Source organism: Fukomys damarensis, unplaced genomic scaffold (genome assembly GCF_012274545.1).
Source record: "Fukomys damarensis isolate Sample0158 unplaced genomic scaffold, DMR_v1.0_HiC HiC_scaffold_14, whole genome shotgun sequence".
Taxonomy (NCBI): domain Eukaryota; kingdom Metazoa; phylum Chordata; class Mammalia; order Rodentia; family Bathyergidae; genus Fukomys; species Fukomys damarensis.
The window spans coordinates 60,069,220-60,081,348 of NW_022900926.1; the positions used below are offsets into that span (position 1 = coordinate 60,069,220).

The 12,129-nt window shown below is 39.3% G+C and overlaps 1 pseudogene; it reads right to left on the bottom strand.

Moving 5' to 3' along the window:
- Positions 1-5,248: 5,248 nt before the first annotated feature.
- Positions 5,249-6,292, bottom strand: LOC104852990 (annotated as a pseudogene).
- Positions 6,293-12,129: the final 5,837 nt, after the last annotated feature.

The following is a 12,129-nucleotide window of genomic DNA, read 5'->3' on the forward strand; positions in this document are numbered from 1 at the left end:
ATGAACCTATAGCACACACCGCATAGTGGCCAGTTTGTTATCTTTGAAAGCTCTAAAAAGTTCACCATGGCTGATGTAGAGTGTCACCAGACTGAATTAGAAAATCACTTACTTATACCATTTTCTTGCAAATGTTAAAGCCTATGTTCTGATAACCACACACTCAGCTTTGAACCAAAGTCTTATCACTTTCTCTCAGATGCCTGGAGAAATGTAGACTAGCTATATCTGTCTTACATGCTATATTGACATTTCAGATGCTCTTGGGCTCATTATAATCTGAATATAATGATAAAAGACACACCACGTAGCACCATGTCTGATTTAATTATACCTAAATTACAGAAGAAAAGAGGTGGTACCCTGATCCCTAGAAATATCTTCCTGTTTCTATAAAAAGCTCTAATGACTGCATGCGCAACACTCCCTCATAACTCAACCCTAGTAAAAAGTCCAGATCTTAGACTTCCTCCCCTTTCCCATTCATAGGCCAGTGAATGAAATGCCTTGAATGAGCTTAAAATTGTTTGTTTATTTGTGTACCATATTGTGTAAGAAAAGAACCTGGAGATTTGGTAAAGAGGTTTCAAAAAAGAATTGGGGTTGGGTTTGCATGTATTAAGCTTGAGAGACCAATTAGGGAATACGTAGCAATGTAGATAGGACAATTTTATGTGAGAGTCATGACTCAGGAGAGATGTCAGTATATTATGAAGACATAATTTTACAGATATAATTTCAAACCTGAGGCTAAGGAGGTCATCCGGAGTTAAGTGTAGCTAGAAAGAGAGCATAGCTTCAAGGACTCCCTTAATGTTCTCATCATTTAGAGGTCTGGAAGGAAACTTAGAGTTGACATATGAGGGTAAGAATTAATGTCCAATGAGGTAGAATAAAATAAAAGAGATTTTGATGTCCTGGAAGCTAAAAGCATTTCACGCCAAGAATTTAAAAATTGCATAAAAAAGCAAACTAGGTGTAGAGTTCAATTAACCAATATATATGAAGTTGCTCAGCTGGAAAACTGCACTATTGTATTGATAACTCCAAAGCTATCATGTAGTAAATTATTTATATAATACATTAATCCCCAAGTCACATTATTCTGACAATAAAAGAGACTGAGTAGAAATTGGATCAATCAGAATTAGAAGGAATCATCTTTATAGCTATGGTTGAACTTTTTCTACTCATTCTTCTCGGCCCTCACACCACATGGCAAACCTTAAGGTTCATGGTAAGTTTTGAACCAGATCAATAAAGCCTCAAAAACAAACCAAAGGAAGTCAATTTTAATAATACCAACAGTTAATACCTATGCGGCACTCATATTCCAGACACTCGTTTAATTGATGTATATTAACTCATCAAAATGCTTAAAAACCTACTCTTCAGGTAGATTCTTTGAGGCTCAAACTGATGAAATTGTTGATATTGAAACTTTTCAACATATAAAATGCAATTTTAATATACTCTACTTAATATTACTGACTCAGTTTTAAAGACTAAACCAACAATAATAAAACTCAGCGCAGATAGGTTAAGTCAAACACCTAGTACATACAAGAGAACGCCACGAAAGCACACACCTAGCTACAAGTTCACACTCTTTCCACTAGTCTATTGGGTCTCCAGCATGTACCACCAGTTGAATCCAGGAGTGTCATGAAAGCACACACCTAGCTACAAGTTCACACTCTTTCCACTAATCTATTGGGTCTCCAGCATGTACCACCAGTTGAATCCAGGAGTGTCACTATCCTGTGAACTTCTCCCCTCCCCTCTCATTATAAATTTTTATTCCTGCCCTCAAGTTTTCCGAATAAGAGGTAATGCCACACTTTCAGGGCATGTAACTGATTAAGACGATTCCAGACTTTCAGCAATAGTTTAAATTTTGAAAGACTGCAGGGAACTCTTACATCTAAATAACTGTAAAAATTCTCCAAGGGAAATCTGGCTCTTCAAATAAAGAGTATGTGGTGAATATGCTAGAAAATACTCCCTTTGCAATGTCAGTATTCTGAGATACTGTATCACTTCCTGTGTGACTATAAGATCTCTAGAAGCTGGTTGTACTATACCAGAGAAACAATGCACCTTTTCACTAACTTCTCTCAATTTTTAAATACCCACAAATTTCAAATATCATTAAACTCTCGGCTTCTGTTAGGCTGAATATTCTAGACACTAAGTTCAATGTAACTTTTCTATGTTTAGAATATTTTTCTTAATGAACTCCAAATTAATTTATGCTGTCCAAAATTGCAGGAAATTCTTCTTGTTGAGACTAAATAATACTCTGTTGTATGAATAAAACCCATCATCTCTATGTATTTCAAAACTATTATGGATTCAAGGTAAAATGTCCTCTGAATGCCATGATGTAGTCTTGGCTGCAAGCTGGCTAGTTGTTTTGAGGTTAAATGCATAGTGCAGATTCTCATCTTTTCAGTAGGTAACTTTGATATACTGAAGGAAGAAGGCAACTGGGATTACTCCCAGGCAGAACCATTTCACATGTCCATCAATTGATGAATTCCTGAAAATGCATGCCACCCATGAAAAAGGATATTCTTCCTCCAAGGAAAGGATTGAGGTTTTGATTCCTACATTTAAAAATTAATGAGGAAATGCCAGGACAACAAACATAGTAACTGTTCAAATATCCACTAATATTAAATGGACAGAATACCAAAATCTTTTGAGTAGACAATACATCAGCAGTTCATAGACTTGCAAAAGCGAAAAAATAGGTAAAGTAGGCAGAATTTCTAAAGATCTGCAGAAACTCTTCTAAGTATTTTCCTAACAAACTCTAGGTTAATTCACTTTATTAGGAAAAGAAGGGTACCCTTTTAAAGACTAAATAATATTCTGTTGTATAACATACACTATTCTTATGCACTCACACTGTTATGGACTAAAAGATCTTCTAAGTGCCATGTTCTGTAGGCTTTATTATAAGGGGATTTGTTGTTCTGGTTTTCTGGATAGCAGGCAAATTTTAACCTCTCCAGGAGCTTAACTTCTTGATGTTTTAGAAGAACAAGATCCCTGGGGGTATACTCTGAAATGATACATTCCAGTCCTCTTCACCTACCCTCTACCCTCTTTCTGTCTCCTTTGTGGGTGAAATGAGTGATCAGAGTTCCTTATCACACCCTTCTGTAATGATGTTTCTGCCTTGCTACAAGACTAAGAGCAATGAAATGGGTTGACCAAGGGCTGCAATCTCCAAAATTAATCCACAACAAATCCTTCCTCATAAAGTGTGTCAGCTATTTTATACAGCAACTGAAATCTTACTAAGTGATCCACTGAAGTGAATGTACATTGTTTTCATACATGTCTACTGAGAACAATTCTTCAATGCACATGGGAATGGAGGTATCTATTTGAGATGCTGATTTCATTTTTTAATGGTTCTCTATTCATAAACTTGATGCAAGTTGACAAGATTTACTGTACACTGCCAAATAAATCTGCAATGAAAAAAATAAAAAATAAAGCATGCCAAATGAGCAGCCCTCATTCTGCAGAGCTGTCCCTCATTCACAGCGAGGTCAAGATTTAGCCCTAGGCTCAGTGAACTTCATTGCTTTGAAGAACTCAGCAACTGGCAATCAAGGGAGCAGATTGCCAGAAAACCTTTACTTGCTTTCCTCTCTACCAAAACCAGACCTCAAGAATAAACATCCTGAGCAATGCAGAAGCACCAGTCACAGGAGTACCAAGGTAGGAGCTGAACCTTAAAGCAAATGTGTAAGAAAAACTTTACAACTTTATAACTGGTTTGTGCAGAAAAATGTGTTTCTGGAAGTCTTTTTAGAAGTGCTTATCAGCTAGAACTTCTTTAATCTGCCCTGGGTTTATAAAAAATTACTGAATAGGACTGATTCAGGTAAGGCAGTAAGATGGAGAGTACCTTGATTTGATCAGGTTTTATAAAGGAAATGACATACACAGAGCTCCTATTAGCTTTTAATGTAAAGGCCATTGTTATAACTACTGTACAGCAAAAATCTGTAAAGTCTCTAAATTAATTATCTTTTTGCACTTAATTGTGTAACTTTCACTTATGGAGTCTGTCTTTATGTCAATGTATAAGTTTATTAGCTTACACAAATAATTGCAAAACTGTGGCGGTCCAGCCATCACAACATGAACATGCCTGAGTCGAGGAATGAGGATTGAGAAAGGAAAGAACACTCAAGCCTGAGTGGAGACCAAGAGAAGTCTGATTTATTTCACAGAAACAGCTCCTTTCAAAGGCTCACATCAACAGGAAGCTTTTAAGGGCACACAACAAGAGGAAGCACCAAGCAATTGTTTTTATCTTTATGTAAAGACTGGATTTCCTGACTCTTACAGATAACATCAGATCTTCCGCTAAGGAGTTTCCTGTTACGTCAGGGTCAAAGAATCAAAACAAGCTTAACAGTGTCCTTGAAAAGTAACAAATGTTGCATAGATTGTGTTGATGCCTTAATTGTACAGGAAGAAGTTATTTTCCAAATGTCAAACTCCAGTGTGCCATGACTGGGCCCCAACACAAAACACCGTTAAGAAGTGGAAAAGTCAAATGGAAAACACTGAATGGACAAGAAGCAGTGAGCCCAGTAAGCCTCATCCCCCAACCCTGAGAGAACTTCGAGTACTAGAGTGGGAGCCTATGCTAACAAAGACGAAAGCTCAGAACAGTCCGTGGCTTCACATAAGCATTACCAACTTTAACAATATCATGAGCAGATTTCTGGACATTATTTTGGCAATACCATAAAATGGTTTTAGACCCATAAAAGTTGGATTTAGAAGTCCTAAATTTTCTAAACAAACACTGAACATTGGTTAAACTTTCTTTGGCTCTAAATGGAACCGTAGTTTGCAAATCCTCGTAACCCATTGGCTCAGCATCAGGGAAGTCACGGTGACCTGATGCTGACTTGGTTGCTTCAAGATTTCACTTTTCAAGGAAGAGATGGCAAGGGGTGAAGAGGCATGTATTGATCAGGAAGAATATGGTAAGAGCCAAGCTGCTCAATGAGCAGGCTGAAGATCCAGAACTGAGGTGGCCTCAGTGTCTGGTTATCCACTCAAGGTCCAGGACTGCGGTTGTCATGGCACTCAAAGCTTGCATGTGCACGTTGGAAAGGTTTTCTTCAGATACATAGTCAGATGCATTATCCATTGCACCACTGGCTCACTGGAAAGGTTTTCTTTAGAGCAACATTGATCCAGCTACACAGAGTTAACATATTTAGTCATCTTCTTTTGGAGGAGTGCACCAGCCATTTTTCTCATGTATCTGTACAATGGAATTGTAGGACTGTTGGGCTCTTGCTAGATTATACTGATTGTTATTTACTCCAAACCACACTGGCTTTGCGTTTGACTAAGATGGTGCTGATCTGCATGATGACTATGGAGTAGGGGCTGCTCCAGCCCCCTTTTGTGAGAAGCTCCAGGCAATGCGCCTTCATCTCTTCCAATGCACACCCCACTGAAAGAACAGGTAACACTACTTGAACAAATTGAGGATCAGATGGAAAGTTATCCTTAAAAGAGAAGCTGAGCAAAATATATTCTATGCCTTCTTTTCCATTTAAGATCTGCACAAAGAACTGCCATTTATGAGTTCCGCCCAATAAATGCCTGTTTTTTAACTGTGACCTGTATATGTTCCTGAGCTCTTTCACCAGTCTATCTGAAGCTTGCACAGACCCAGGCACTGCACCATTTCAATGGTCTTGCGTTTTTGAGTCATCCCAATTTTCTGTAATCTTGACAAATTTTCCTATTCAATTCCTTTGTCCTCTGGCTGTTTCCCATGGACTACTTCTTCCTTCCTCTCAGTGATCCAAGTCTTCTACATCTTCAGACATCTCTTCCTCTTCCTCCCCTTCTGAAGTCCTTTCTTCTGCTGTCCCATTCTGACCTGCGGGTAGTGGCTGATGTGGCATCTCAACTTCCAGGTGCTTAGGGAGGTTATATAATCTGCAGCATTCACGCATCAACCACTTCAGTTGCTGGTGAAGCGAACTGTAGTTCTTCGTATCTTCTAGATGTTCCAGAGCTGACATCAGATTTGGGTCATCGCAGTCCAAAAACCATATGCACAAAGGTGGGTAAGATTCCACGATGATGCAACGCAGAGTGAGCAGCGGCTGCCCAGCAGCGGCTCCGGGAAGCAGCAGTGCAGTTCATGCAGCTTCTTCCAGATGACAATGTGGTTCTTGTCTAAAATGAACACCAACAACTGTAGTTCGGCCTTGAGCCCCGACACAGACATCTTCCGCATCTCCAGCAGCTTGGGTGTGGAGGGGGCGCTGTCACCGCGACTGCCTGCGGCCTGGACTGGCCACGCTATGGGCTCCACTTCTGCCCGGGACGTGTGGCGAGGGGAAAATGGTGAGGGTGGGCGCGACAGCCTTTCTAACCAACAGATTCAGTGGCAGGCAGCGGCCGGCCCTGATTTCATTTCAACACAACTCCATTATTTTTCTTTTCTTTCTAAATTGCTATGGTAATGAGTTTGACCCCAGATCCTTGCCTATGCTAGGCTCGATTTTCTTGATGGTAAACATCTTAATATAGAAAGAAGACACTCTCCACATTCAAGCATCTGCTAACAAAAACTTGATGCACATCCTGTTTCTTTTTCTAAGCACAGGTGTTCAGACTCTGTAAGTTATAAAGAAAAGAGATTTACTTTGTCTCACAGAGCCATGAGAGAGAAAGGTTAGGCAAATTTCACCAGGCCTCTCCTCCACTGTCTCACACAGTTGTTTCCTGTCATACTTTAAGAACAAAACATTTGCACCACAGAGTCATTGCATTGATGCTGACCCTGATTTCACTCTTGATAACATTCTTGTCTTCTCATGGCTCCAGAGAACACTGGCTTCTTCAATCAATCCCCTGCAGTAGACTATGCCTTTGTTTTGGGGTTTTTGGTTTTGTTTTGTTTTTTTCCTTGTACCAGGGATAGAACTCAGGTCCTTATGCTTACGAGGCAGGTGGTAGAACCACTGAGCTAAATCCCCAGTCCAGACTATGTTTTTTATCTCCATCCTTTTTAGATTTTTGTGACAGGTTATTTTGTACATTTTTCTCTTTCTTTTTAAGTAAAAAAGAAAGAAAACAGTTAAACAATGTCATCTCATGACTTTCTTCATCTTAAAAGTAAAACAAAAATTCCAACTTACTTTAGAATAATTCAAGAATTTGTAGCTATTAATACCATGCTTGTCATCAGTCATGAGACAAATGTTATAGCACAATGCAGTCAGAAAGACACACAGTAAACACTGTTGCTGAGGATGTGAAGAAAACTTAGTTCTTGAAAATACAAGATGGGCACTCACGTTGGACCACACCCTGACAGTTTCTGCATTTATAAAAATGCAGGTATTTTCTCAGTCCTTGATTTCTAAACAAAATATTTCATGTTCAATAAATAATGAAGAGGTTACTTTCATTTCTCAGTTCTGGGACAATGTGGGAAATGAAAATCTGGTAATGGCCTTCTTGCTAACAGAGATGTGAGCTAATCACACCAGGTATCACATTGAGAGAGTCTAAGAGTGCAGCTAAGTGCTTTCCTCTCACTCTGTTTCAATTCTAGTATTCAGTAACAAGGACTCCAAAAAAAAAAAAAAACTTACCTACTTCTATCTGCCTCCTAAGTAACCCAACTGTCCATATATATTCAGATTTTTTCACTTATTAGTATGTACCACTGGCTATTTACCAGTTCATCTATACTACTGGGAATTAGATTTTTATCATGAGTTTTGAATGAAACAATCCTTGTATAACCATAATCGTTTCCATACTGGTCATTAGTGCTATTTTTGTTATATAAAGAAGTTATGAAGACATAAGTCCACACACAAAAATGTGTCCATGAATGTTTATATTGCAGATAGGTAATTACTAATAGGCAGTTAGAAAGAGAGCATGCCCAAGACAGAATCACATCCAAGAGGAGGTGAACTGGGTCTGCAGCTGGGGTCTGAGCTGAAAGAAACCAGGCAACAAGATGGAGACATAATGGCTAGTCCCACAGCTTTACCACACATAAATCACAGTTCAAAGCTATAGTGTAACTAGTAGCATCTGATCAGGTAAGCCCAAACAATGTAACAAACAACCAGATGGTGACCAGAATACCCTGACCCTTACTCCTACTCCTTCCAGGAATGCCCTTGTTCTTTTTGTAGTAACAGTTACTGATAAACTTAAATTGGTGATTCCTGCAGACGTATCCTGCCATATGCCTTCTTTTAGTATTAGATCTATATTAACTAGGCAACCACACTTGTAACCCAACAGATTGATTTTAGTTTGACCCGAGGAAATCTGTAAAGTTATTTTACTATATAAAATACTACTACACAATGCAATTTTACTGTATAAAAAAAACTTATGAGCCTCAATTGCAACCCACTTTCACGGTCCCTTCTGTTATTGACTCTAATGCACTTAAAAATACTCAGACAATAGGTTTCAGATATAATTACACTTTGTACCAAACAGAAAAATATCTTTAAAAAGTAGACATTCACAAAAAAATTCAGGTTTGTCAAGCATAGCACTAGTGATATTTTGGGTCAAGATTTCCTTCTAAGAGGTATCCTGTTTGTTATGGGACATTTTTCAAGTGCCACTAAGTCTTCCTTATGCTGTATGTCATAATTTTAAGAAAAAGGGTGGGACACACATGTGTTTTTTGATGTGCACAGTCACCATTCTCTGAAAACCACTGACTCAGCAGCTGCAGTGGACACATAAGCTCCTGAAGGACAAGGTATGAGGAAGGGCAGACCCCAAGACCTGCCAAATTTCTAGCTCTGCACCACAAACCCAAGCTCAGTGGCTCTCCACAAAGTACTCTGTGTGTTCTTGCACTCTCTTTCTCTGTCCTCACCACACGCAGTACACTTCAGAAGTCACTAGTGTGCAAGTCCAGAACAGGATCCACTGCTTCATCCTGGATGATGACACCCACAGGGAGATACAGACAGACTAAAAGGTACTTTGAACCAAAGTTCGACACTTTATCTCAGCTGTATCACAGACCATTCCCCTAGGCATCTCCAAGACACCAACATGGCAGGTCAGTTCTCAGCATGTGGGCGAACAAAGAGAACTTAAGGGGCTTCAGGGATTGCAGTCAATTATAACTTATGGAATAAATAACAAAGGCCTATGTCCATTTCTTTTCCCAGAGAGATAGAAATCACTGCAAAGAGGAAAGAGCCCTGGACAGGTATGCCTTCAACTCTACAATGTTATGAAAATGGAAGTGGGATTATGAGTCTGCAAACAGGCAGAGAACAGCAGATGTTTATCCAGGAGTAAAGCAGATGTTTATCCAGTGAGAAAGACTTACAAAATCAACATAAATTAGAACTAAGATGAAAGTGTTTTCAGCCTTGCACAGGCTTGGTGGATTGTGTTCAAGCTGCTCAGGCCTGTGTCTGATCACTGAAATCTCTATTCCATCCCCTTGTTATGTGAAGCAAACCACAGCATGGTTAGAGTGGGGCACTCTTTATATTATTAATAATAAAAACAACCAAATCAAAGCAAACAAGGAAAAAAGCCCAAAATTCAGAGTAGCGTCCCCTTTTCCAAATATTACTCATATTTCTCTAGATTTAGATGCTCTGGAGAACCTGATTAATGCAGCTCTCAAAAAAGGAAACAATCTGATGAGTATAATGTTCATCAGAGACTTTCTGAAGAGTTGAAGTAGACACATTACTTGAGTTAGAAAGGAAAAACACCATGATCAACCCAATGGAATTTGAAAAGAAAATGTGTTAAAAGGTACAGAATATGTCTGATCAAGCAAACATTACTGCTAGGCCTTGGATCATTTAAACCTGCTCAACAGACTTTCTTGATCTGTGTTTGGAGAAATATATGTAACACAATACAAAATCCATCCGTAATAAAATACTAACTGTCTCATGCACTTTATTGAATACAGTGCTGCCACGACCACTCCAGTGGAATCTGCGTGACAATGCCAACCACCTGGCAGAAACCGGATCTGAGGTATCGTCCCCTCGGGGTCAAGCCTCCTGGAGGTCCTTGGCATGCACCGCATTGAAAGTCAGCCAAAGAAGGAATCGTTGGTTTCTTCACCTGCAGCTTGGGGACAATGGGTTCTGTTACAATTTTGATTTATTTTCTATTGATCTCTGTGTGTTTGTGTTTTTTGAAAATGCCTAGTGGTTTTCAAGAAGGAGAAGGATTAGATGTACCCAAAGATATGGAGGATAAGAATGTCACTGTTTGGACACAGCCTTCTCAGTCAAATAATAACTGAACAGAAAGTGCATTTAAGGGGAATATTTCTTTTAAGGAAATAGTTCTCAGGAAAATAGCATGTAATGTTACAGACGTTACTGACACTTCATCAGAATTACCATATACTGTCAAACATCTGAGAAACAATGATTCATTGGGGAAAAAATGGCCACTGGCATATTATCAGCTAAGATGGAAAGAAAGCTTAAACTCCTGCTAACTTTTCACAATGTATTCTATAATGATGTATTTGGCAGGCGCCAACTCAGCAAGCGGAAATAGATGCCTAGAGAGATCAGCTCATTGCCCCTGACTTGCTATAAGGAAATAGAAATCTGTATAAAGGAAGCTCTTTGAAAAATAAATTTTGCAGCAGCATTTGCAAACTTCACCTCGGTGTTGAGTGCTTTTGTCTGACTGTCATCGCCGAACCTGCTCCCACCTTTCAGAGAACCTGTATCTCCTCGTGAAATCCCATGTTTGCTGCCCTACGGTCGGTAGCACAGTGCACTGTACATCACTGCTTGTTCACCCTTGGTGGCCAGTTGCTGAAAGAGTGATTCATTACCGCTGTCCACCACCATGAGCAAGTATCATACATATGCAAAAAGAATAAAATAAAAAACTCAAAGTAAGATTTCCACTAAATAATTGCTCATTTATTCTTCAGTATTGGAGATTTATCACAGGGACTAGGGCATATTAAATGAGTTACGGTTAAGTGGAAATAAATCACAGAATTTATATTTCATATTGAAAGAAGATCTTCCTCAATTGTCCAGGCTGGGCTTGGTGTTGTAATACTCCTATCTCAGCCTCCCAAGTGTCTGACAGTAAAGGTGGACCACCATGCCTTGCTGATTTTTACTATACTCAAAGCACTGAAATCTGGGTAAATCACGATCAATAAAGAACACCAGTCTGAAACAGGCATAGTGGCACAGTCAATGGTACAAACACTATCAAAACATTACACCACTCTGGGCAGCTTACTAAGACTTTAAAAGATTGTTTTAAAATTTAAAAAGTTGGGGTATGTAGCTCAGAGCAAACTTCTGGAGTTCAGTTCCTGTACAATAAAAACATCAGGCACACTTGTTATCTGTAGCCTGGGGAAACTCTCATTCAACTTCAGTGATGGTGCCCACACTATTTTAAAACCTACACCAAGGCCAGACAGTCTCCTAATTTCCCATTTTACCTCAGAAATGATTAGTGATATCAGAAGACAGATTTATCTATTATTAAGTTCCCCTTCTTCAAGCCTGTGACTTTTGACCAACTCACAGACCAAGCAAGCACACAATTCTTCCTTCATGCTTTCCCTAAGAACAATCTGAGATCTATGGTTTAGGTGCTACTACTGTCACCCTTCATCATGCCATTCTCTTCCACCTCCTTTGATCCACCCTAAGCACAAAACCCTTTATGTCTAATGATTGAGATCCCTGCACAACTTCTATGTGGGGTTTCTACTCTAGTACTCCTTTTAAAGACTGCCTCAGAGAGCATTTCAGTATTTAAACAATGTCTATAATCTGGCTAAATTCTATAGCCATTAAGAGATGACGCCCCTGTCCCTTTCCACTCATAAACATATCACATATATATGTCCATGCAAATGCTCCAATTCAAGGCGCTTCTCAGCATGGATTTAAGAGGCAGCCCCTTCTGGATATTGTCCTCAGAGGGTACACTTTGTTCTGGCCTTACTAATGCTTTTACATCCCTTCCATTTTTCTCAAAATCCTAAACTCTATGGCAGTCCTCACTTAAACAGTCTAATTGTGAGTCGGGGTGTCACCT